This window comes from Lepidochelys kempii, chromosome 7 (assembly GCF_965140265.1).
Source record: "Lepidochelys kempii isolate rLepKem1 chromosome 7, rLepKem1.hap2, whole genome shotgun sequence".
NCBI lineage: Eukaryota > Metazoa > Chordata > Testudines > Cheloniidae > Lepidochelys > Lepidochelys kempii.
In genome coordinates, this window is record NC_133262.1 from 2,938,068 (window position 1) to 2,964,595 (window position 26,528).

General features: G+C 41.2%; 1 protein-coding gene across 22 annotated transcripts in view; it reads right to left on the reverse strand.

Annotated features, from left to right (window-relative positions):
- Positions 1–26,528, reverse strand: part of FHIT (fragile histidine triad diadenosine triphosphatase) — a 1,095,777-nt gene that overhangs the window by 81,330 nt on the left and 987,919 nt on the right. The window lies entirely within an intron of this gene.

The window sequence follows — 26,528 nt, forward strand, 5'->3', positions numbered from 1 at the left end:
TTGTCACACCTTGACATTTGAGAGCTACGAAAAATGAGCAGAAAAAACATCAGCCAGGTTAACAAAAGGCAAATACCACATAACTGCAGGAACAATGCAACCAACAGTCTGTGAGCTAGGAATTGTAGTTTAGCCAACATGTTGCATTATGTATGAAAAGGTGAATAATAGCAAATAGTTTCAGAAATTTGTCTACAGTTAATGAATCCTAAATAGCTTTATTAATGTAGGTCAAATTTCATCTTCCTTTGGGACTTTGGCATTTACTAATATGCCAATGTATTAATTATTCAAAGAAGATATATCTTATATATGTAAAATTATACGGCATATACCCTTTATAAAGGCTGCCCTGTAGCTGTATTACAAAATCTGCATAGGGCATTTAATTTATAATCATGTAATCATTAATTAAATATTATGTAAAATGGAACCATAATATAGCTAAATCCAAATGTTATGCAAAAGTCTGCAAAGTATTCTTTATTTGTAGCCTGTAGCACAATATCAACACCCATCACACAGTAGCTATTTAAGATTTGTCTTTTGTTCTTGCAAAACCTAGTATCAATCCCCATTGTGAAGAAAAACTATGATTAGTAATTAAATTACAGTACATTAAACTTACTTAACTTAAGTTCACCAGCTGGGAAAATTCTATGCCTCTGGGTTTAACAATAACTTCGGATCTTGCTGCAGCCTGTCCAGGTTTATTTTTTTTTACTTTCGCTACAATTTTCCTTATTGGAATTTCATTAAAAATGGTAATGTCATTACTCCTGTTAATGCTTAAAACCAACATCATAATCCTGAATTTTAATTAGCAATTATAATTAGCCATTATTTCATTAATGAAATGTTTAGTTGGTAATTGTCTTTGAGCACCTTAGTCCCTAGACTTATCAGCATTTCATAACATGTAATTGCGGTTTCTGATTCAGTGGAACTGTCAACCTTACTCTCTTTTTAACACTTTCATGTGGTGCTTTCAGGCCCTTTATATACAATTTACACCTGTTAAATGGTGAGCTTCTGATCTTGATATGTGTTTCATTAATAAAGAGGGATATGCCTGACTTTAGATTTGCAACAAATGATATGGAGATTTCTAAGACAGTAAGGTGAACAAAAACAAAACTATTTCCACTTATTGTTATTATTGGCCCTGATCCTAAAATCAGCTAAGCACATGTCAACCTCTGCACGCACATAGTGTATCATCAACTTCAGGTATAGAGATGCTCATGCACAATCATTTGCAGGATCGGGGCCCTAATTTGTATTAGAAATTACTATGGATCCTTAACATGACTGCAAAGAGAAATGGGCCAGAACCAAAACCCTAGATCTGGCACTGATCATTATGAACTTTGAGAGGTTCAAAAGGAAGATAAAAAATTTGCAGCTCAGACTCATCTTTATTTAAAAGTGGGAACCCAGATATCCTTAGTCTATATCCCTAGCAGCTGTCTTCTCAGCTCCGTCTCCAGATTAATTAAATACTCATGCCAGTTAGCTACTGGTTGGACCAACATACCACTGCCTTTTACTGTTGGCAGGGGTGAAGAGACAATAGGAACAGGCAATTCAAATGAAGCATCCTGGACCATGTGCATATGTTCTAAGATAATTACCTTCTTAATTGCTGGATTAAATTCTTTTGAAAAACTAATGTGGTCACACTGTATGCTAAGGTTCCATTAATAAATGGTTGTAAAGGGTGAATAAAAGATTGCTATAATGTTATAAGCATGTTACAGACTTGAATGGAATGTGTTATATGTAAACTCAACAATACAAGGTATTACACATAATTATAAGTCATGATTTTAAGCAACCTACTGACTTGACGGACCCTATAACAATCCATGAATCATTTATAAAATATCTATTAACAATGTATTAATCTTTTGTAAACAGAACCTTAATATAAAATCTGACCTTCATAGCTAACAAAGTTTATTGGAAATACACAAATATCTGCGAAGTGGGCTGTGCTCCCAACAGATAAAGTGGCACACACAATGGAAAATAGTTTTTGAAAGATAACTAAACTTCTCAGAACCTCACAAAGAGATTTAGTTTGCAATTTGGGTGGAAATCTGGATCTCTCATCTTTTTGCACACGAAATATTATATTTTTTCAGCAACGCTCTGTTTAGCACTTGACCATCCTGCTCAGTTGTGTTACAGTTATACAATGAGCTCCTTTTCTGTGCTCTCAAGGAACACTTCTGAAATTCACTCTGTGCCTATCTCAGACTGAGCATTGCTAAGTACGCTCTAGCACAGGCTGATTGCTATGAAGACGCATCAAAGGAGAAACTCAATTTTCCTGTAAGAGCATAAAGTGGTGTTATACTGTAACCTGAGTGCATGGCAACTCCTGGCCATCCCAGGAAAGGTCAATGAAAATGTTTAGAAGTATGGTGGGATTTTCTAATGAAGAGAAGTGGAAAAGCCTGGGATTATTTAGTATGAAGAGCAGGGGGAATAAAGCAGAATATAGTGTGTACAGTTATGAAGGATACAATGAATACTGATGACCAGATACTCTGGGTCACGTTGGCTGCTTTTGCAATGCTCTCAGAAACTTAGATCCCCAGGAAGGATGAAGTCAGGGGAAGCTGTCTCTGAGGCTTTATTGCTTCATCCCAGCAGAAATGTACTTGGCATCAGAACAGTCCTGAGGCTCATCTGTGTTAAGGTACTAGTAGGTCCTCCTGCTCACCATCACACTGCCAATCAGAGAGGGAAAGCAGGTTGTGTCATTGATGGATGAGATGGGAGCATTGCTATTACCACAATGGGCATCAGTTCCAGTGGTGCAGAACATGTCCAGAGGGGCAAGGTTCAGAATATAAGACTCAGTTCAAATGTGCCTATGGACAAGAACTTTGAGAAAAGCTAGACTATGGAAGAGACCATACTCTGCTGAGACACGTGCAGCTTGGACCCAAAGCAATACGGTGGGGAAAGGACAGCAAAGGATGCAGTACATTCTCATGTTCGCAAGGTATGAATGGTCTGTGCTAATGATATCGAGATTGTGATCCCCTGAAAGTTTTCACCGTTTACTTCTAGGAGACAAAGGAGGGGGAGATGCTCAGTAGGTTCCTCTTGACAAAGCCCTCAGTCTGCCTTGCTTTCCAAATCTGTCCTGAGCGGATGCTTCAAAATATGACCTGTTAGCACTAGAGGATTAACACAGGGCCTATCACACCAGACTTGGGGTTAAGCGGGCAGAAACCAGCATAGTCTTGATGTTCAGCTGGGAGACTTGATTTTGACTCAGTTAAGGCTTTTGTCTTAGGATATGCCTACACTGCAATGTAAGCCCAGGGTTAGTAGAACTCAATTTAGCAGACCCTGGGTTTGTTAACTGAGTGTGTGCACTTATTTGTAACTGTAGGTTAGGAATAATTGAACTCTGGTCCCAACCTGGAGCTCCAGTGTCTACACTGCATTATGCAGGCCAAAGTTCAACCACCTACCTCCCTAACTTCCTGGCAACCTTTCAAAACGTGGTAACTCTAGCCCTTTTTTTGTGGTGCAGTGTGGGAAAGCTGGACTGTCTGAAGGGTCAGAATCCATGTCCTGTGTCTGTAAAGTCCTGACACAGGCTATGTCAGCTCTTTTTACAGGCCCAAAGTCCAGAGTTTGGTCAAGAGGCCGAGAGGCCTAGCAAACAGTGAACAATATTAGCTAAGGAAAGCAGAACAAACAAGAGACAACCTTGCTTTTTACTAAGATAAGCATGGTCAGCAAAACGCCAGATGTGGAGCAGTAATTGGCACTCTTTTCTGAAGCTGCAAACAGATCAAAGTATTGAAAGGGGCCTCTGTATCCACTCCTCTGCAGAAAAGACAGCCATGCTCTCCCTACATACCAACCTTGAGTTCATGGAAGAGGTTCAAGCATGTCAGTATGAGATATGACATTCTCCCTCCTCCCTCCCAGATACCAGTGCTTGCCTTTATAAACACAAATGAGTAGCTGAAAAACAATTTCTATGGCCATATACTTTTCAATGTCTTTTTGCTTTAACCCCCAGGTATGTACCTGTTGGACAATTAGAGGAGCTACTTCATTCCAATGGACCCCAAATTAGAATTCAACATATATATTTTATACATTGTTTAAAGGAAAACACCTGTGTACTAATTATATGTCATATGTTAACCTGAAACCACCGGCGGAGACATTATGTAATCTTTAGACTATTGGCTACTGTGCTTATCTCGTCTTGCTGCTAAACCTATCCAGGGGCTCGGGACTTCCTACCCCGTCACTTCCCTCTGCCCATGAAAATTCCATATAATTCATTGTAATCAATTGTTTGGAAGTGTTTCTGAGCCTGATAAGCAAAGTGACACTCCATTAGTGCTGTGAGTAATAAACCCACGTGCTTGATTCTACACAGTGTCCGTTTTGTTCCTTCACTGTTCACCAAACTTTTCTGTCCAGAGGACAAAAGTCAGCCTGTGGCATTATGGGATGCTTTTGGCAGACTCCCAGAACACGAGTCCAGTGGGACTGCATCTACACTGCAAAGCAAAGGGGCTCGAACCCTGGGTCCTGGCTTGACTCAGTCTCAGACCCTCCATCCCCTGTGGTGTCTTGGGACCCTGAGTCAAGCCCTGGGTTGGTGTGATTTGTGTATAAATGGAAGGGGGTTAGGCTTGAGTCTGAATTTGAACCCTGGGCTTACACTGCAGTGTAGACATATACAGAGGCCTTATGAGCCACAACAAGAAGTACTGGGGAGGCCAAGAACATAAGATGGCCATACTGGCTCAGACCAATTGTCCATCTTGCCCAGTATCCTGTCTTCCGACGGTAGCCAGTGCCAGGTGCTTCAGAGGGAAAGAACAGAACAGGGCAATAACTGAGTGATCTCTTCCCTGTCATCCAATCCCTGCTTCTGGCAGTCAGAGGTTTAGGAATGCCTAGAGCCATTCATGGACCTGTCCCGCATGAAAATGTCTAATCTCTTTTCTCAGGACCTAAAATTTCCCTTTGACATTTGGGTAGGCGAGAGTGCTGCCCGACCACTTATGGTCTAGTTGGCAGCATGTACATGATATTAGATACATACTATCATTTATATTACAGTCAAAACAGAAGCGGGAAATGTAGTAAAAGTACTTCATGGGAAGACCACTCATACCATACTGTATGTCTCCTGGCAAAGCACACTGTTTAGAAAGCACAAATTGAGAATGTGGGTGGCGTATACAATAAAACCATCCAACACAGTTGCGAGATGTAGAAGACCATTTCTGTCTGTTTCAAATTAATCTCCAAAGCACATTCCATGCTCAACCTAATTGCTTTCATCCGCATACATTTTCTCTCTACTTTAAATTGTTTGTTAAAGAAAGAAAATTTCAGTAATAAGAGCGCCTGGTGTGGCACCGGTGAGTATTTTTGATGAGTTGGAGTCTTCCTTCTGGTCATCTTTTGCATTAAAACTTTATTGAGAATTCTAACAGCGGGCATATATATCTAGCTCGGAGAAGATTTACGTGTGTAGGGTATTGTATTAAGTGCTTTACATGAATCCTTAAAAAAAAACCCAAAACACTTCAAAACCTTTGAAACAGACCAAAGGGGGAGAAAAGAAACTTCAAAGAAGAATAAAAATCCCCTGTACTGTACACCCGCTGTAAGTGCAGCTAGCATTTATTATTTATTAACTTCTCCTGCCGTCAGCACCATTTTGAGCATGCAAAAGTCATTCAAGTCAGCTTTTCAGTTTAGTTAACCTGCCAGGAAGAAGTGATCTTTCCTTCACCGGCGCTCCTCTGAACATAAATATATTGTGGCTGCTAATTTGTTGATTTATACTGGGTTTAATCCACTAGGGTTATAAAATATTAAAGGAATCTTTATCTAGCAAATTTACAGCTAAATAAAACCTTTGCTATCAAGACTCACAATAAACCGGATTGACATTTTATTTCCTAGGGATGTGGTTTTTGATCAAGTCAGGTGGACTGAACCCTGCATTTGTTTGTTTAAGGCACAGTACCTTCAATACTACTGAGTAGCTCTTTCCTGAACTACGTGTAGAGAAAAGTTTGCTTTCCTGGCTAGATAGAATATTACAAACTGGCTTTAGTTTTTTATTGTTTAACACTCGCAATTAAATATCTACCTTACTAAATACATACCCTCAGGGAAGAGTTCTCAAATTGGAGATACATAGCAGTTACCACCAGATTATAATTTGCAGTAGTCACTTTAGGATCCATTGTATCTTTAAGGGAATACATACTGGAGATTTGCTTAAATTCAGTTGAAAATTTGTCCCTGTAAGGTCTAAAAACAGTTTCCATATTTCATAGCATTCTTTCTTTGTAGCGGGTTTCAGAGTAGCAGCCGTGTTAGTCTGTATCCGCAAAAAGAAAAGGAGGACTTGTGGCACCTTAGAGACTAACAAATTTATTTGAGCATAAGTGAGCTGTAGCTCACGAAAGCTTATGCTCAGATAAATTTGTTAGTCTCTAAGGTGCCACAAATACAGACTAACACGGCTGCTACTCTGACCCTATGAGGCAAGCTGTATGGGCTCCATTGACAACAAAGGGAGTCTGCCTGATTCGAAACCATTGCAAGTTTGGGCCCTTCACTTGTAAATCCAGGAGAGACATATTATTTTCATTATGTAAAACAGATCTGATATTCTTAATCCAAACATTCAGATAATGTGGTTCTCCATGCAGTTGCACATGGTGTTGCTTACATTTTTTGCCTAGTTGTGTCTTTAATATTTTACATACTGGTTCCTTAAACCACCTATTCCATGTCAAGTGTCTTTGATACACTGGCCTGTTTGATTTTAAATCCACTGCATTGCCATGCTTTATTTGATCCTCTGATACAGGGGAAAGCTAGTCTATTCTGCCCTGCTGACCATGCACCACAGGGGGCAAGCTGAGTGCTATTTAGCAGCGTGCAGTTTGGTAGTAATCTTCCATCATGTGGGGTTGCAGAGCATTATGATTGAAGCCCTGAAATTTTCAAAAACAGAAGCCTAAAATTCTCCTAAGGACAAGATTTTTAAAAGGCACAGATGGCTTATAGGCACCTGCCATTGCTTAGGGTGGAATTTTCAAAAGTGCCTAAGTGACTGGACTTTTGCTGCTAAGACAGTTAGGTGCTTTTGAAAACCCCTCCCTAAATGCTGTGAGAGTGTTTGAAAACCTGCACACTGCATCCACATTTAGGCCCCTTAATAAACTTTGCATGATTTTCAAAAGTCAGTGGGAGCTGCTTGGTGCTCAGAACTTCTGAAAAAACAGCCCACTTATTTAGGTGCCTACGTATGGCTTTAGGGTCCTGACTTGAGGCCCCAATTTTTGAAAATCTTAATCCTGGGTTTTAAATTTGTTGATATGAAATAATGAAAGAGCCTTTGCAAGTTTAAAATGGATGGTTGGAATGGGCATTGTCGGCATTTGGAAAACTATCAGTGAGTCTAAACTCAGTGAACGTTCTTGGGGATTTCCAATTCGTGACCAGAAACTTAACCATAGTACTTTTTTATTTTTTAAGATCTTCATTGATGTTTTATTACTGAATTTATATTTTCTTTGTCATTTTCATTAGCAAATACATTTCTTACCTCTCAAGTTAAACCTTGTAATAAAATATATCTTTCCCATTGGAAATCCAAGCTGCTCCTTAGTTTATGTCATAGGCACTTTGCCCACTTTTTTAAACAGTGTTTCAAGATTTTAATCTTTAGTTGGGGGGGCAAAGCGTGTGTGTACGCACATGTGTTTATGTTTAATATCATGGCATAGCTTTGCTAATTCTTATCCTAAAACAGAGACCACCCGCACCGCTGCAGAAGATCAATTAACAACAAGCCCTACAAACCCTACATTTTCTAGTTTTTGGAATCTGGCAGCTTCTGAAGCACCCAACTTCATATTATTTCAGTGAGTCCATTCACAGTCTGTGTGTCCACAGCGAAGGATAATCTCTTGATGTTTCATAAAACTAAAAGAAGGGCTGTTCTTTGTGGTGTTTTTAAAAAAGGATTTTTTTTTTAAATGCTGTCTGTAGCTGTTCCCATAATAACATGACAAAATCAGTCGAAATAATTGCCCTTGCTCTTTATCTTAAAAACAAGTATGTTTCCTTGAGACTCTGAGTCCATGGGTTCAATCCGACTTACAAAAGAGATCATTCAAGATTTTCCTGTTATCTTTGAGTAACTTGCAACAAATCAATCTAATATACAGTCCTGCAAACTACAGCACTCACCAAAAGCTTTTGAACTATCGCTATGGTAACTATGAATTTTGTTCACTCTCAGAAGTCAAATAGTAACACAGAGGCAAACCCCACAGCTTGAATGCCTGCATATTATGGATTCACCTATTGATGTTTCTCAGAAAGAGAAGTGCTGGGCTCCAGAAGATATTTACAAGGATCTCTCTCATTCCTATTGCAGGCTTGCCTCATTAAAATGTACACTCCTTATTTAAGATTCCGCACACATTCTTAAACAGCATTGATTCCATCCAGTTCCTGACCTGTAACTAACAATACTGCCAGTGAAGATACTTCGATTTTACCCAGAGTTCGGCAGAAAAAAACCTGGAGCTGCTGGTGAGTCAGACAGAACACTTCCTAATTGGGCAGTTCTCAATGAGCCTCCTTCCGGGTTGCTTTTAAGTTCTACTCCATCAACCCGCACACTACCTTTCAGATCTACCAGCTTACTGAGCTGCCAGTCTTTGCCTTTGCTCTGCCAATGATACTAGCCTCAGTTACCTGCAGTACCCCCCCACTTTCTCCCATGCCTCCCACCCCCGGAGAAAATCTCTGCCATCTTATCCTCTTTTTCTCCCCGCCCCAAAGCCTCTCTCTGCCATGATGCCTGCAAAATACTTCTACTGGACAGGCAAGTGGTAGCATTGACTTCAGCTTTTCTGCTGAAATTTGTTTGTTTCATTATCTCCTCCTTTCAACCTGCCCCCATTCTGTTTCCTGTTTTCTCCACCTCTTGTGTCCAGATATCTAGACTGTGAACTCTCTGGGGCTGTCGGCTTTGTTACTGGTTGGTACAATGCCTAGCACAATGGGGCCCTGAGCCTTGCTCATATTATTTAATAATCACATAAATGTTTAGAGGCCTGGACTCCACCTTCATTTATGTATTCTTATTATTTATTTACATAACAAATTAAGGTGGGTCCCAGGCCTCTAAACATTCATATGCAGGGCTGACTGGTAAATAGTGGGAGAAATAGAGTACATGAGCTCCATGTACTTTCAAGAGTGAAGAGGAGAGGAAATTTCAGCAAATGACATGGCTCTTTACCATGCTGGATCACAGATAGTTAAGGGGAGGAGGAAATACCTGGGGACAACAGGACTGCTTCCCAGCATGTACCAGTGGCAGGCAAATCTCCAAGCGATTTTGAGATCTTCATTCATTGGAGCCTGAAACTTGTAAGGGATATTTACCAATGTGCCAAGCAAAACCACCCAGCGTAGTACAGCTCTGATTATATGTGTATTAAACTGGGAATATAACAGGATGAAAGGGGCATTTAGGCTTTGGAACACTGATGACTGAACCTGCTGTAACGGGACATCAAGCTAGCCATATTTCTGTCCACAGGGAAGGCAGTTTTACCCAACAGAAAGCTCTGAATTCCAGCAAGATGCAACATCCTCTTGGGGACATCATCAAAGCATGTCCTCTTTTCTGCCATGAGAGTGGAAAGGTTGTTGCGTTCAGCTAGGAAGAAGTGGTGATCGGGCCATGAAACGAAGATATCTACCTAGAACCAGAATGTGTCCATTGCCATAAGTATGGCAGAAGACAGTCCAGGCTAAGGGCAGTAGGTCTCAGGCCAACGCACCAGAGCGGCCACTTGCATTCATGCTGAAGACAGCGAGTCATGGCCATTCCAGCCTCAGGCCTGACAATTCCTCTTTTAACTTAGTTAGGAAATCTACTGCTGCAGGATGAAAATGTACATCACCAGGATTACCACATGATTCCACCCTGGTCCCTGCATACTACTATTTCTTCTTTGGCTATCCCTCGATCATAGAATCATAGAATCATAGAATATCAGGGTGGGAAGGGACCTCAGGAGGTCATCTAGTCCAACCCCCTGGTCAAAGCAGGACTGATCCCCACTAAATCATCCCAGACAGGGCTTTGTCAAGCCTGACCTTAAAAATTTCTAGGGAAGGAGATTCCACCACCTCCCTAGGTAACACATTCCAGTGTTTCACCACCCTCGTAGTGAAAAAGCTTTTCCTAATATCCAACCTAAATCTCCCCCACTGCAACTTGAGACCATTACTCCTTGTTCTGTCATCTGCTACCACTGAAAACAGCCTAGAGCTGTTGATTCCTCAAGGAATTAATTCTGAAGCACTTAGAGGAGAGGAAAGTGATCAGGAACAGTCAGCATGGATTCACCAAGGGCAAGTCATGGCTGACTAATCTAATTGCCTTCTATGATGAGATAACTGGCTCTGTGGGTGAAGGGAAAGCAGTGGATGTGTTGTTCCTTGACTTTAGCAAAGCTTTTGACACGGTCTCCCACAGTATTCTTGCCAGCAAGTTAAAATATAGGCTGGATGAATGGACTATAAGGTGGATAGAAAGCTGGCTAGATTGTTGGGCTCAAAGGGTAGTGATCAATGGCTCCATGTCTAGTTGGCAGCCGGTATCAAGTGGAGTGCCCCAAGGGTCGGTCCTCAGGCCGGTTTTGTTCAATATCTTCATAAATAATCTGGAGGATGGTGTGGATTGCACCCTCAGCAAGTTTGCAGACAACACTAAACTGGGAGGAGAGGTAGATACGCTGGAGGGTAGGGATAGGATACAGAGGGACCTAGACAAATTGGAAGATTGGGCCAAAAGAAATCTGATGAGGTTCAACAAGGACAAGTGCAGAGTCCTGCACTTAGGACGGAAGAATCCCATGCACCGCTACAGACTAGGGACCGAATGGCTCGGCAGCAGTTCTGCAGAAAAGGACCTAGGGGTTACAGTGGACGAGAAGCTGGATATGAGTCAACAGTGTGCCCTTGTTGCCAAGAAGGCCAATGGCATTTTGGGGTGTATACATAGGGGCATTGCCAGTAGATCGAGGGATGTGATGGTCCCTTCCAACCCTGATATTCTATTATTCTATGAACCACTCCAGCCACTTGAGATGTCATCTGTAGGTTACCCAGGTCTCACACCCATAGAGAAGGGTGGGGATAACAGCTGCCTTGAAAACCAAAATCTTGGTACCTGTTTGCAGATCCCTATAATTGAAGACTCGTTTGAGTGTCTTCCAAAGGATGCGCTGGCACAGCGGATCCTGTGTTCAATTTCTGTTTCAATGCTGGCTGTTTGGGAGTGGTGGCTGCCAAGGTATGGAAAACGCTCCACATTTCTCAGGGGTTCTCTGCTGATGGTGATTTGTGGAGTACAAAGAGTAGTTTGTCCAGGCTGGTTTTCCAGATGTTGAGAAAGACACCTAGACTGTGATCGGCAACTGCAAAAAGATTTAGGGTGCTTTGCAGGTTGGCCTCTGTGTGTGCAAGAATGACAGAATCATTTGCATACTGAAAGTCAGTGACGTCGTAGCCCTGAAAGGCCCTGAAAGGGTTAAAGCCAGCCCTGGGAGAGGGCTGGGGCTGAGAGAAAAGGCTAGGCTGATTGGGAAGGCAGCCACAGCTGGCCCTATAAAAGGGCTGTGAGCCAGGAGCTCAGGGAGAGAGTCTCTCTCCAGCTTTTGAGAGAGAAGGACTGGCTACCTGGGAGCAAAGGGTACCTGGAGTGGAGCAGGGCTGGGGAAAGGCCAGAGGAGCTGGGGAGCTCCAGCCTGGAAATCCCCCAGGCTGCAGGCCTTGCTAAAGGCCAGAAAAGGTACTGGGGCTACAGAGGTGTAGCCTGGGAATAGGCAGAGGCAGCTGGTCCAACCTCCTTGCCGATGATGAACGGCTATTACAGACTGCAGTCTGCCCCAGTGAGACTAGATGGTGACTGGCAGTAGCCACTGAGGCAAGGTGGAGATAGAGGGTTGGGGGTTCCTGTGGGTGGGGAGACCCAGATGGTAGGTTACTGCTGGGGGGGCACAACCCTGACGTAGAGGGGCACCGGGGTCTGGGAGGGACACCGGGGCCAGCGGCAGGCGAGACACCAGCCTGCAGAGGACACTCTGGGCTGGAAGAGCTAATTTCCGAGACAACCAGCAGGAGGCGCCATGCCAGTGAATCATCACCTTGCTACAGATGCCAATTCTCGTGATCTTAGATTTTGTCTGGAGACATCGAAGATTGAGGAGTTGGCCATCCATACGATACTCAATCCTGATTTTGTCAGGAAGGCAGTCGCGAATGAGAATCAGGATCATGGCAAGGTAAATGGAGAAGAGTGCTGGAGCAATGACACAGCCCTGACACCAGTGCAAATGGGGAATGGTTCGGTCTCTGAGCCATTGCACAGAATGGTGGCAGGTGACTGCCACCTGCGTACTATACTCCATTACACCTACCACTACAGTCTACGGGCCAGATCCTAGGCTGGTGTAATCAGCTACATTGAAGTTAAGTGCAACAATGCCAATTTACAGCAGCCAAAGGTCTGGCCCTGTGAATGTGTATATGTACACACACACGGTGTTGTCTCTTTAAATCAGTTCCATTCACAGAAGCATTCAGAGAAAGTTTTTACAGCTGACCTCTAGCGAATGCTAGATTGACTTGATGACAGTGATTGAATATTTCTTGGGATCCATAGGCAATGCTACTCTGCTAGGGTGTACACTTGATGCTCTCAGACATTCTATCTATCTTCAGGGCTCTACCACACGGCAAAGGCATTAACAATGTATAGTTAACAATACATTAACAATGTATAGTTTACAATCCAGAGGAAGAACGTGTCATGTTTAATACCACAAACACACACTGTTAGTTTCATTTCAATGCTCACTCTAAAGATTGCAATTATTGATTTTTAATATCAGGTTATGTCCAAAGCAGTTTTGGTGAAAGGTTACTTTAACCAAGCCCTAATGGCTATTGAGTATTACAAAAGCATTTTGAAATATTCAAGAATTCAGTTGCAAAGTCAAACAATTTCCAAGTGCCAGCTTCCACTATTGAGATGTAAGTAGCTGCATTTTACTTTCCACCGAACCATCAAAACAGTGATTACTTTCCTCTTCTCTAGAAAGCCCACATCTTATTACAGAAGCAGTTGTTGCTATATTAAGGAACTGTCACCATTTCCACTGTACTCCCCCATCACCTGCTTCCATACAGCATTGCAGCTGATATGGTAGGAACATGCAGTGTTCTGGAATTCCTACAATAGGATTTACTAAAGGACATCATTTCTCAGAGACCCTTTCCTTAGACCCTTCGCTGTAGTTTGGCATGCTTTTAATGCATGTAGTAATCTTTCAATTTCATTGTTTCACGTTGCAGCTGCTTTCTTCATCTGCCTCTCTGTTATTTGAAGGTTATATTTGTGCTTTGTGTGATATTCTGTCTCTTGCAAGACTAATATAATCTATTAAGTGTATGCAAAAACATTAAAACTCATTTAAATGACGGGCCATGGTTTAAGCATAATTATCAAAGCCACCTCTTTAAAATCAACATCAACAAAGCATGCACACTGTAGTTAAAATTTAAATTGCAACTGAGAACTTTTTCTGTTTATATATCTAAATTATGCATCTGAACAGAAGTGTTAATTATTTAAGTTATTAAGATGCTCAGCTAATATCCGATCTTAATTAGTCTTTAATATTACACTAAAGTATAAAGCTATTGATTAAAAGTCAAACATGTTCTCTCTTCAGCTCTCAGTGCAAAATGAAAATGGGGGAATGAAGGATTGGTTTGGTTTGGCGAGTTTCAAGCATTGGGTTTATCTGAACTTATTTCTTCATGGGCTTTTCCTGGAGTCCTAATTAGAAAAATACAATGGCAGTAAATATTTAACAAACTTACGACTTTACTAATAATAATTTATGAATGGATCTGTTCATTCTGTAGCTGGGACCTTCAGAGACTGGTCAAAAACGTGTGAATCATATAGACTTAATATCCCTGCTACGAATCGTAGCAAGATGTTCTGGTGCAAATCACTGCAGGAAAAAATGATGCTCCAATGGCATCTTGCTTTAACTGAATTTGAGGAACACTTATGAGGGGAAAAATTACTATGTGGAAAATTGGAAAATAATTTTGAAATTGTGGTTATCTTTGTACAGAATTCATTAAAAAATACAGCAATAAAGTTATGCTCATTTTTTTGTTTTCCAATAACTGACAGATGTTAATTATTAGCCCTTGTGTAATTTGTACTTCTAATTTCTATTTGTACTGGTACGTCTGTGTTCCTTTCGGGAGTGGCTTGAATCGGGTCACAAGCTCACAAACCTTGTGGAAGCCTTGGGCAAATGTGGATGGAGTTCATGCAGTCAAAGCCAGGCAAGTTCTTCCTCTTCTTCAGCTTTGTTAAGAAATGTTTATACAGCTCGAGCGTCCATACTACCCATCATGCTGAGATCATATCTCCTTTCTGCCTCACTCAGCACTTATTAGTATACAAACACTGACTAACTTCTGTGTAAACCAGACTGAAAGGTGTTCATTCAAAGGGGCTAAATGTGGCTGGAACCATTTGTAAGAGGCACAGGTATCTTAGTCACAGTAGGTGGGTGCTAGTAGGAAAGATGACTAATGGGTGGATCCAGGGGTAACTTCTACTACTGATGTTGTCTTCTTCTACTTGATCTCTCTGGTCGGTGCCTTATGAACCCATGATAAACAATAATAGGAAGGTCCCTAGCTTAAGGATCCAGTTCTGCAAAGTAATCAGCATCCTTTGTATGTAGCAGGGATCTTTTCACATTTGCTCAGTTGGAGTCAGCTCCTCAAACATTTCAGTTCCATTTCTAGCCAGCACTATTAGGTTGGCTGACTAATGCCAGTTCTCCCATTTTTCTCTTTACAGACTCTGAAGTCTAATAAGTTTTTTCCTGATAGAAGCCATTTCTTTCACGATGGCCAGAACTATGTGGATTTTCTTTTCCTTTTGACACCTTAACCATCTCCTTAGAATTCTGAATTGCTTTCTTAAGTACAAAGTCCTCTGTGAATTTTAAAAGCTTTTCTATCACACCCTGAAATGCTTTGCCAGATATCCATTTAGGTGCTGGTACTGCTTCAGTGTCCCAGATTCATTTCCCCCACCCTCCTTTATCTTCAATAGTTTTCTTCAGCAATTTTTGAATAAACATAACTATGGAAGGATTCCAGATACTGCTATCCTGATATAAGAAGATATTTCATCTGGCTGGGTTTTCAAGAACATTGAACTTCTTCCAAATTGTGAGGATTATATAAAATATGTAAAAATATTATAGTATATGAATTATGTATACATAGCTAGAGGTTTTTTAAAAAAAATGGAAAAAAAAGTAAAACTAAGGAGACAAAACAGACTGTTAGCTTGTTAGAATGAAAAAGTTTTCTGAATCTGGATAACTTCCGTAACAGCAATTTGACAGATGAAGTCTAGCTTTAGAAAAAAATAAATCCTAACAAAAGGCAATCATTTTCATGCAAATTACAAGAGTTAAGACTCTGGTTATTAGCATCCAAACTAGAGAAAACTGTCAGCCTTCATTATCTGTAGACAAATGTTTTAATTTGAAAATTTCACTAGCAAATTTTCAAGCAACAAATATGTCTCTTTATCAACGTCTACCTTCATTCACAATTTGCAACTTCATAAATAAGAAGTCTGAGGCCATGAGTTCCATATCATTCAGTGAACAGCTTCCTGTGACTGTGTGGAGTTATCTCATTAAAATAAAATTCAGATGAAATACAACATTGGAAAATCTACGCCTTCAGAAAAAAATGGTGTACATATCTCCTCCTAAATTACAGGAGAGATGTGAAGTCTGGCTCACTAGACCATAAGGAGATCCTAGAGGCTAAGCTATTATGGTTAATGAACCATTTTCAATCCAACTACTCTAACCTGAGAGGTTATAGACTGAAAATACAACTGCAACTTGTGAACTTTCTTGGTGTTCATTTATTTAAGATCTAAATTAAAAACCCACCCTCACATATTTCTTGTAGATCAAGCCACTTTGATCCAATCAAGGAATTTATGTACTAACTGTAGCACACTGGAAGGCTTCTTGTGCTGTGTTACTAATCAAAAGGCAGAGATACACCCGACAATTCATAATAATGGTATTGTGACACAGAGCAGTTCAAAAACTTGGATCTTGGGGAGAGGGAAATAACTAATGACATCTTCCCGAGAAAATTGAATAATTCCCTCCTAATGCTGACAAATGACAGAGTCAAACACTCAGCAGAGACACTGCTTTGCCTCTCCCCTCCCTGACCCTTAAGGGAGGTGTCAGGGTTCCCCCCCCACTCTGAACTCTAGGGTACAGAGTGGGGACCTGCATGAAAGACCCCCTAAGCTTATTCTTACCAGCTTAGGTTAAAAACTTCCCCAAGGTACAAACTTTGCCTTGTCCTTGAACAGTATGCTGCCACCACCAAGTGACAAAGAACAGGGAGAGAACCACTTGGAGTCCTATTCCCCCAAAATATTCCCCCAAGCCCTACACCCCCTTTCCTGGGGAAGGCTTGATAATAATATCCTCACCAATTGGTACAGGTGAACACAGACCCAAACCCTTGGATCTTAAGAACAATGAAAAATCAATCAGGTTCTTAAAAGAAGAATTTTTATTTAAAGAAAAGGTAAAAGAATCACCTCTGTAAAATCAGGATGGTAAATACCTTACAGGGTAATCAGATTCAAAACATAGAGAATCCCTCTTGGCAAAACCTTAAGTTACAAAAAGACACAAAAACAGGAATACACATTTCCTCCAGCATAGCGAATTTACAAGCCAAAACAAAGAAAACCTAACGCATATTCTAGCTAGATTTCTTACTAACTTTACAGGAGTTGGAGGGCTTGCATCCTTGATTGTTCCCAGCAAAGGTATCACACAGACAGACAAAAGCCTTTTTCCCCCCTCCAGATTTGAAAATATCTTGTCCCCTCATTGGTCATTTTGGGTCAGGTGCCAGCGAGGTTATCTTAGCTTCTTAACCCTTTACAGGTGAAAGGATGTTGCCTCTGGCCAGGAGGGATTTTATAGCACTGTATACAGAAAGGTGGTTACCCTTCCTTTTATATTTATGATAGGAGGTAACGGCCTTAGCTGCTTTTTTACATATAACATTCTGTTTCCCAGAATGCACCAGTTATCCAAGGGAAATGGATTTCTGCCCTCAAGCACAGTCTCAGAAGAGCCTGCTACAAAAGAAGTCAAAGGATTTAGGTCCTGATTTGGGAAAGCATCCCAAATTCAGGACAGCACTTTCTCACATGCTCAACTTTAAGCATGTGCTTAGTTCTCATTGAATTTAATAGGACTTGAGCACCCACTACTGGGACCTCAATATTTTTGTGGTAGGCATACAGGACGCTTCATTCATCACTCATTTCACGCCACCCAAGCCTCTGTGGGAGTGGGGACATGACACTTAACCTGTGCATGGGGAAGAAAACCTGACACTCTCTCCTCTGACGCTGATGGAAATGCTGCTCATTACACGACAGCAGCTAAAGGAGAGTGAGAGGACAGAGCGCTTGCCCTACACAGCTCTCCGAACCCTCTACCAGGCTTATCCAAAGCTGCTCCAAACTCTAGCCTACTATACACCAACCCATTGTGTTGCCACCACGGTCACTAGACTGGCCCAGAAATAATCTCATAATGATAAAAACATTAAGAAAGGGGAGAGGACCTATATCTTACCTGGTCCCTCTATACAGGAGTGTGGGCCTGCCCTGGTCAGGGAGGTTCACAGTATAGGACAGCATGCCTGCCTCTCCTCCTGGTTTCCAAGGTAACAATAGAAGCCATTATTTTTAATCCAACATCCACCCGGAATCTTGAGACCTTTCCTTTAGGATGTGGGCCTGGTTCCCATCGGTTTCTACAGCTTTGTTGTCTCTTGTTGGGACTATGGTAATGCGCTCTCTATTGGGCTACTCTTCGGGTCCCCCTGCAAATATCGACTAGTTCAACAGGCAGCTTGCTGGGCGAGCCGTGATTAGCAAGTTACACCGGTGCTGCACTATGCCTACTTGCTTCTGAGAGAAATTCAAGGTGTTGGTGTCGTACACAAAGCCTCCTGTGCTCTCTGTCCTGGGAACCACCGAGATAATTATTTCTTTATCACTCTGTTGCCAGGTGAGATCAGTGGAGCTGGTACCTAAATCCTGGCAGATGGGTGAAGAGGTTTCTTTGGTGGTGGTTACTCACTGCAGAACAAACTCTATTTCCAGATTAGCACAACTTCAGCTAGGGTCTACATGGCTATATATATAACTCTTTCCTTAGCCAATTTAGTCATTTCTGTAGTATTTGTCCAAGTATTCATGGATGCCTGGGCTGTAAAGGCAGTAAGTGGTTGGAGGAATGCATACACAAATGATCAGAATACCTTCTGTTTTTCTTTGCCAGGACTCCAAGATACAGATCTTATAAAGAAGCGAAGGGAAGCTGAAACAGACATTACACTCAGCTCCATCAGGCTGATCCACTTCAAATGCCACGGATATTTTTGAAAATAAAGTAAGTGGTTTGATTTTTCAGAACGAGCTAGAGGTGCTCAGTGCTTTGGAAGAAAGAGTCATTCATGTTAAATTAAAATGGTTTCAAAATATAAGAAGTAATCATTTTACATGTTGTAACAGGAATGAGAATTTGCTTATGCGGGGGAAGAACTGAGAAAAAACTGTACCTAAAATTATACATGACTATAGCAGAATGAAAAAGTTTCGTTATACAAGATCATTAAAATTTATCACCTTAATTCTTACTCTTCTGAACAAAACCTTGTAAACCAATATTCTGACCAACCCCCCTGCCAAAAGGAAGTGTTCAAAACAAAGATTTGTACACACAATAAGCATTTTCAGACTATTAGTATACCAAAAGGGAAGAGTTCCTTCAGTTCAGCAGAAGAAATCATAAGGGGAAAACGGGGGAGACAAAGCCTTATGTGCTAATTACCAATTGTAGGTGCCTGTTTAGGGAACTGATAATTCAGGTATCCCTAAGGCCTATGTTGCTAAACTCTACCTTTCTTGCGGTAGTTTTGTTTGTAGTGTTCCTTCCTGATGTGCAGACATTAGTTTTGGTTGAAGCTTATGTCCAAGGCTCCACTTTTCTGATTATTTTTTTGGTCATCTCCTCTTGCTATCTTACCTTAGCCAGAGTTTGTTGATTTCAGGCAACAGTTTAAGGCCCATTTGTTTACCCAGATTAAAGATTTGTTTACCCAGAATCAGAGTTACAGAGTTTAAGGCCAGAAGAGACCACCACATCATCATTGGCCACCAACACTACTCAGCTCCTGCACACTAAACCCAATGACCAAAATTAGGCCAAGGTATTACATCTCCTGGGAGACTAAACTATTATGTTCAGTCTCCACAGGCAAAGAATAAGAGGGACCAAGGTTCACCGATGCTCGAGCCCCCCGCAATGCCAGGGAAATGATTAAGTGCGATGTACCCAGATAATCCTGGCAAGTGACCTGCAACCCACGCTGCAGAGGAAGGTGAAAAACTCCCAAGGTCACTGCCAATCTGACTCGAGGGAACATTCCTTCCCAATTCCACATATGATGATCATTTAGACTCTGAGGATGTGAGCAAGATCCAGTCAACTAGGCACATGAGAGAGAATTTAAGCCTGTTGACAAATTATGACATTTAGACTCAGAGCACTAGCCCACCCTATCCAGTGTCCCATCTCCAGCCATGGCCATGTCTGATGCTTCAGAGCAAACAAATAAAAACCCAACCAACCAACCACCAACCTCACAATGCCCTGGGAGGGAAAATGTCCCTTCCTGACCTCTTCAGGGGACGGGCTGAAGCCCTGAAGCATAAGAGAAACATTTTGTTTGTTTTTAACATCTGCTGAACTAAAAAATAGCTGAATGGACTTTGATGAAATTTCTGTTCATACAAACCATTCACTTTTGTGCTGACACTAAATATAAGAAATGTAATATGCCCAACAGGAGTTTTTGTTTATAGAAAGTTGTGAGCAACTGAAAAAAGAAAGTGGATGGGGAACATTATAATAGAAGTTGCATTTCAACGTTAATTATAATCAATGCAGCTTCTGGTTCCTGCTATAATTTCACATCATCATAACCTTGTTCTATGTAACCAGCCCAATATACTCAGTAATTCTTATTTATTCTTAATCTAATTTTACAAAAGGTCATTACAGTCATTTTTTTTTAACTAGCAAAAAGTTTGTTTATAACCACCCAACCCCCCATGCCATATCTGACCAAGTTACAGTGAAATATACACCTGCAGAGGGATATGCAAATAGTGTTCACAATACATATTCAAAATAGAAATCTTCTTATTACCTAGTGAGATGAACCACATTTACAGCTCCTTTTGGGTCTGAGGTGTTATAGGCTTTTAAACTTCTGCAAGATTAAAACTCCTACCAGCTTCAGACAGTGCAAACATCATAACTTATTTTAAAGACTTTGGGGTGGCGGAAAGAGTGGGAGTGTTCCAAATAAGAGCGAACCAGCAGACACAGACCTGTATCACTGAGTCTCATTTACATTTTCACAGTGTTTTCATATTACGAGTCAACATATTAAATATTACGAGTCAACAATTAGCCATGTAGGGGAATATTAGCTGTCAGTATTCCTAATTTTTTATACTGAGCAAGTTCTGCAAATCATATATTATTTGAATTCGTAGCTGCTGGGTGATGCCTTTTCATGACACTCGGTGCTTTCCAGACTCAGTCTTTTAGAAAGGAAACTGGGTCTAAACACACTGTTGGCATTAGACACGTAAGGCCCAATTTTCACAGTGACTACGCAGCTACAACTCCAGCTTAAGCCAGCAGGTGCTGCTCCAGTTCACCCCAACAGAAAATCAGGCCCCAGTGCAAACTCGGGTGTTCTGCAAAGGCACAGTGCTTGCTGTAAAAGGCTTGCAATCCAAGCGCCGCCTTCTCAGAGCGGCATGGGTACTCTCCCTTTCTGATGTCAATGGAAGTTGTGGGTGTTTGTCTTCTCAAAGGAGACCGTCAGTTCCTTGCAGGAGTGAGTCTTAAGCATAGAACGTATGGACAGGTGATAGGGGCTGACCACTAAGCAGTGGCGCTTAGCATGGATCTTGCTGGATCCAGAGGGTTGGCTTTGGCTCAGATTGATTTGGTAAACATTTCTTTGAGGAGGGGCCTGGGGCCCTGCCCTCTTGGGAGCAGCCTGGTTTCAGGATGGCCCTAAAACTCAACGGCGTAGTATGATTTTATAAGATGTATCCAATACCTTGATGATCTCTGCATGAACTGGTAAAAGCACAAAAGATTGTGCAGTCCAATGAAATTCCTTGGAAACAAATACATGAGAAAGAGGAAAATAAACAAAACAAAACAAAAAGCAACCTCCTAAAGGAGTCAGTCTACAATACTCAGAATGTAATGCTCTTAAAACGTGCCCATGGTATAATCTTACTGAAAATTGCTCCTGAGGGAGAGATCCAGGAACTAGTTTGAGTCACATGTGTCAATGGACACAACTATGTTGGATAAATAACTGAAGTAGGGGCCAAAGGGAGTGCAAGCACAAATGTACTGTTCCCCACACAGAATACGCAGTAGGAAGAAAATGGGTCTCTTGTTTGTTTCTGTCTGTATTCTGTCAATCAATCTATTTCCTTTCTCTGACCACCCCCTCCCCTAAGGCTGAGGGAGCTTTGCTAGAGAGAGAGAAAGAAATATAATCCCACACAGCAATAAAATCAGTCAGCAGATCTCACAAATATACTGTGCCGGGGAGTTTAGATAGGAAAGTCCCTCTGGGCACCAACACTGGCATTAAAGGAGTTTTGCAAGTGGTGTCAAAATCATGTTAATGGAATAGTTTTCTTCCCTGCAGAATTGTGGGCAAGCTACCTCACCTTATCGTCCCTGGGGGAAAGCTAAACTGACTTTAATTGGGAAGACCTACCCCCAGCTTCACACATTTATCCTAGGGTCTTTTAACTTGTTCAACCTGTGGGTAAGAGTTCCGCTGTCTCTCTAATTTATATACACACGGAATGTACTCTAGAGCATGGCAGATACAGGGCCCAATCTCTTATGACCTATCAAGGCTGGAAATGGGAGCATCATGCCATAGAAAGCCACAAATCTCCCTTTTCCAATGGGACCAGGCTTTTGCTTCCAACCTTGAAAGGTGGTGATATGACTGGAACTTTTCATGTGCATTTCTAGACCTTCTAAGTCACAATGGTTCCAAAATGTATTCTTCCCCCTTCTTCCAAGGCCTCCACAATGGATCTCACAGTTCTGTGGGAGCCTGGCTTTACAAACAGACAGGACTGAGCGTGTGTGTGTGTATAAACTTTTGTGTTTCTCACAGTACAGCATATATATCAAGCATTTGAATTACTAGGTCATTTGACTCTGTATTACATCTGTGATATAATGTTAAACCATCGTCACCCCCATCAACACAGTCACTGTTTACACCATATTCAGTGCACTAAAAGCAAATGGCGACAGAAGAGGAAGCTTTAAACAAAAATGCGGCCTAAACAGCATATGCAATCGTGGAGTGGGGGAGTAGACTCAATGTTTTCATTCCCCTTGGTTTCCAATGGCCTACTTAACTCTCTTAGGACTCTATCAATCATGAATCCCGGAATATTAAACTGCACGGCATCCCCACCATCCTTGATTTTCATACACATGCATCACATGCACAAGGATTTATATACTGGAAATTTTTTGCGGGAAGCAGTCAATGCCTTTTGAATAAACATTGCTTAGCCCCTCACAGAGTTCAGTTCTGCTTCCCTCCCATCCATCACTTTCTTCCTGCGCAAAAAATCCATGGACTCACAGCGGGGCAGACTAGCCATGGCCAGAGAAGCAGGTTCTAGCTCCCTATCAGAAAGTCCTTAAAGTTTGCAATATGAAATTGATCAATAATCTGATTGAGCCTCAGGAGCTCACCTCTGGCTGACAATCACACAGGTAGCTGACAATTTAACAAAAGAGATAAAGCAAAAGTGAAGATTTCTTATATTGTCAGAATCTGTACAAACAGACTGCTCCTCCCAACTGGCCAAAAGTACAAGGCTCCTCTCCATTCGCTTTTGGTGCTGCCTCCCACGGAAATGTTTTGTACTGAGGTTCGTGGCTGTCAAGGGAATGCTGCTCAGTGATGCCTTACTGTCTGAGTGTTGTGAACAATAACCTGGCTGCGGAGAGAGAGAGAGTTTGTAAAAGTGTGATCTGGTACCATGCTGGCTAGTCGCTATCACTGTGACTTTACGGCTAATTTTATTGTGCACAATAAACAATAGACAAATATCAGATGATGTATGGACTCCCGGAAATTAGCCCACTGGAACAATGAATTGGATTTACCATTCAGAGTGCCAAATTCTCCTCCCACTTACATCAGCGTCCTCGCTCAGAAATCGATGAAGTTATTCCAGATTTATACTGATGCAGCTGAGAACAGAACCTGGCCCAATCTCTGAGCAGTGTCATGGTAGCATCCACTGCCTCTTTGCAGTGAGGATGACAACAGCTGTGGTGCTTAACTGGAAACTTCAAGTGACTTTTGTTCGTTTTTCATATTGATCTGGAACCTGATCCAAATTCTTAATGCAGGAGCCAAGCTACCACGGGGTAAGATTTATGATTATTTTCATAAGAAAGGCCTTGTCAGGGATTTTTGATTTGATTTCGTTCGGCTTAGCTATTGCAATGCCAATAACATGTTTCACATTTTGAGAGCGCAGTGCATGGTGGAAGGCAGGAATGGACCCTCTTAAATGTGATTTGTTGGTATCCTCAATTCTAGGAGCTGTTCCTTAGGGGCACTGAGTTTTAGATGATCTGGAAAGGAATTTCTTAGTATCTCCCCCCCCCATACAACTACTTTTATTAATTATTTGAACAAAATGTGATGGAGATGAAAGAGCTGATTTCTCCCTTTGATGTGAACACATAACTAGCATTAACATTTTATTATTAATGGGAGTTGTGGACACTGTGAGGGAAGAACGCATTCCCCTAATTCTTATTTTAAGCTAATGCTTTGCAGAGTTCTTGTAGCTCTAATAAGCAACAAAACAGCTAAACAGTCTGTGTACTGAAAGTATCCGTGTTAACAGCACACTGAACATACATACTGTTAGCAGAAATATTTATCAGCGCCCATTATTAAGGTGACAAAACAGCTTCCATTTATAAGCGCCAATTTTCAACATAACTTTCTCAGAACATTCTGACATATTCACCTTTGGGGCTGATATTTTCTGTGGGGTTGGACTTTGCCTGAGAGTGAATTTTTCTGGAAAGGGTGAGCAGAAATTATACACCCATTTTGAGTTATAAGAGAATGAAAAGCATACATTCACCTCAATGCAAAAACATTTTAGCCTTAGTTATTTTAATTTATTTAGTAAGAGTGGGGTAAAACCAGCTGTAATCTGAACCTTGACAGGGAGTGAACCCCCACCAAGGGCTTGTCTGCAGGGGAAAATTGACCAGTATAGCTACAGCAGAATAATTATACTACTATAGCTAAGCTGGTCTGACTCCTGTACGGATACTCTAATGCAAGAATAGAAGTGACTTCTTTCTGGAATAAAATATCCACACAGGGAGTTATGGTGCAGTATTATTATTCTGCTATAATTATGCCAGTCCATTTCCCCATGTAGATAAGCGATAAGATCCAGCGCATCCATGTGTCTTTGGGATTTTCATTTTTTTTAAAAAGGCATGCTTTGGTCCTGCTTTGAGCAGGGGGTTGGACTAGATGACCTCCTGAGGTCTCTTCCAACCCTAATCTTCTATGATTCTATGATAAGCAATTGAAAAATTATGTTCAGTGACGTCTGCTCAGAGTTCAGCAAAGCCTAACAAAGCTCCAGCTCCTTTGTAACTAAAGCTGGGTGAAATTTTTTTGATTATTAATAGAAACTTCACCAAAAATGCACTTGCGGGATGAGGGGAGTTCTGAAACCATTCATGAATCGGAGTCTAATTTGATTCATAGTTTCTGCCCAAACCATTTTTTTTAATTCCTCCCTTGAAGTAAAAGGTCCATTATTCTCTCAGCCCTATTTGTGAGATCATTTTTATTTTCTCATTGCGTGCTCTACCAGATTTAGACAGGGAAATGGTTGCTTCTACCACACAACATATGGGGTGCACCATGTCACCAAATTAACTTTGCTTTTGGAACGTAATGTTTCCATTTCCAGACCTCGAAATTTTAACTGTGGAGGCTTTATGGTGAATTAACATTGGTTTTGCAATTTATATGGCATCTTAATGATATCACACTGTTAATTTCTCGGCTAAACTTAAAAGGTTAAATCCTTCGCGTGTTTTTCTTACATGAAAATGTTATTTGTTTGCAAAACACTGGATAGAAATTAAATTAACAAAATAATTCATTTAATATGAAGTCAGTAAATAGTATCCAACGGGACAATAATTAATCTGCAGACTGTCTTGTGAATTCAGGCAAAAATTAATTGTAGAATTGATGTTGATTTGGATTGTTGCACATTAACAATTCTGTTGTTTTGATATGTTGCATACATTTGTCCAATGCCATGATTAATTTTACATGAGAGAGGAAAATATTCTATACTGTATGGTGGTTTTGGTATACATTTTTACCTGCCGCAGCAAAATGCTTTCTCCAGAAAGGGGCAGCAGAGAAGACAACTGATAGATTATACGCCATTAAATTGTCACTAAGCCTACATTGTACATCTTCCCTCGAGTGCAATTCTCGGATGTTTACCTTTTTAAAAAATGGGTAATATTTTACCCCCAAAAAATTCCCTGTAAAAATGAAGATCAATGGGGCGAGTGGGGAAGTGTACACAGTGCTTAGCAGAGTAAATAGTCAATATAAAAAATATTACTGCCTTTCCACAGCCAGGGAGCCATTTTATCATGAAAGGTTTGTGTATAAAGAGCAAAATATACATATTACCAATAATCTGCTGTACAATCTTTTTCACAAAGTTGCTTTGTCCCTCAGAGGATGTGTCGGATAATGGTGTTAACTGCAGTAATTCTGGGCTGACATGGGAAACATACCAGAGTATAATCTCCTGTCAGTCAGTGTCACGGCGTTATATGGGAAACACTCAACTCTAATGGAACTAATCCTGCCCTCTTTCAGCAGGGAAAATCCCTCTGAAATAAACAGAAGCCTGTCTTGGGTATGGAAAAGGCCCCATTCCAGCCATAGGATCCTGTAGCATGGATCCCTGCTTCCCATGCCTAATGCCACAGATAGAAATGGGATTCTGTGGGAGCCCAGGACATCCAGATGCAGGACTGAGCCAGCGCTGTGACCCCCCCATGACGGTACAT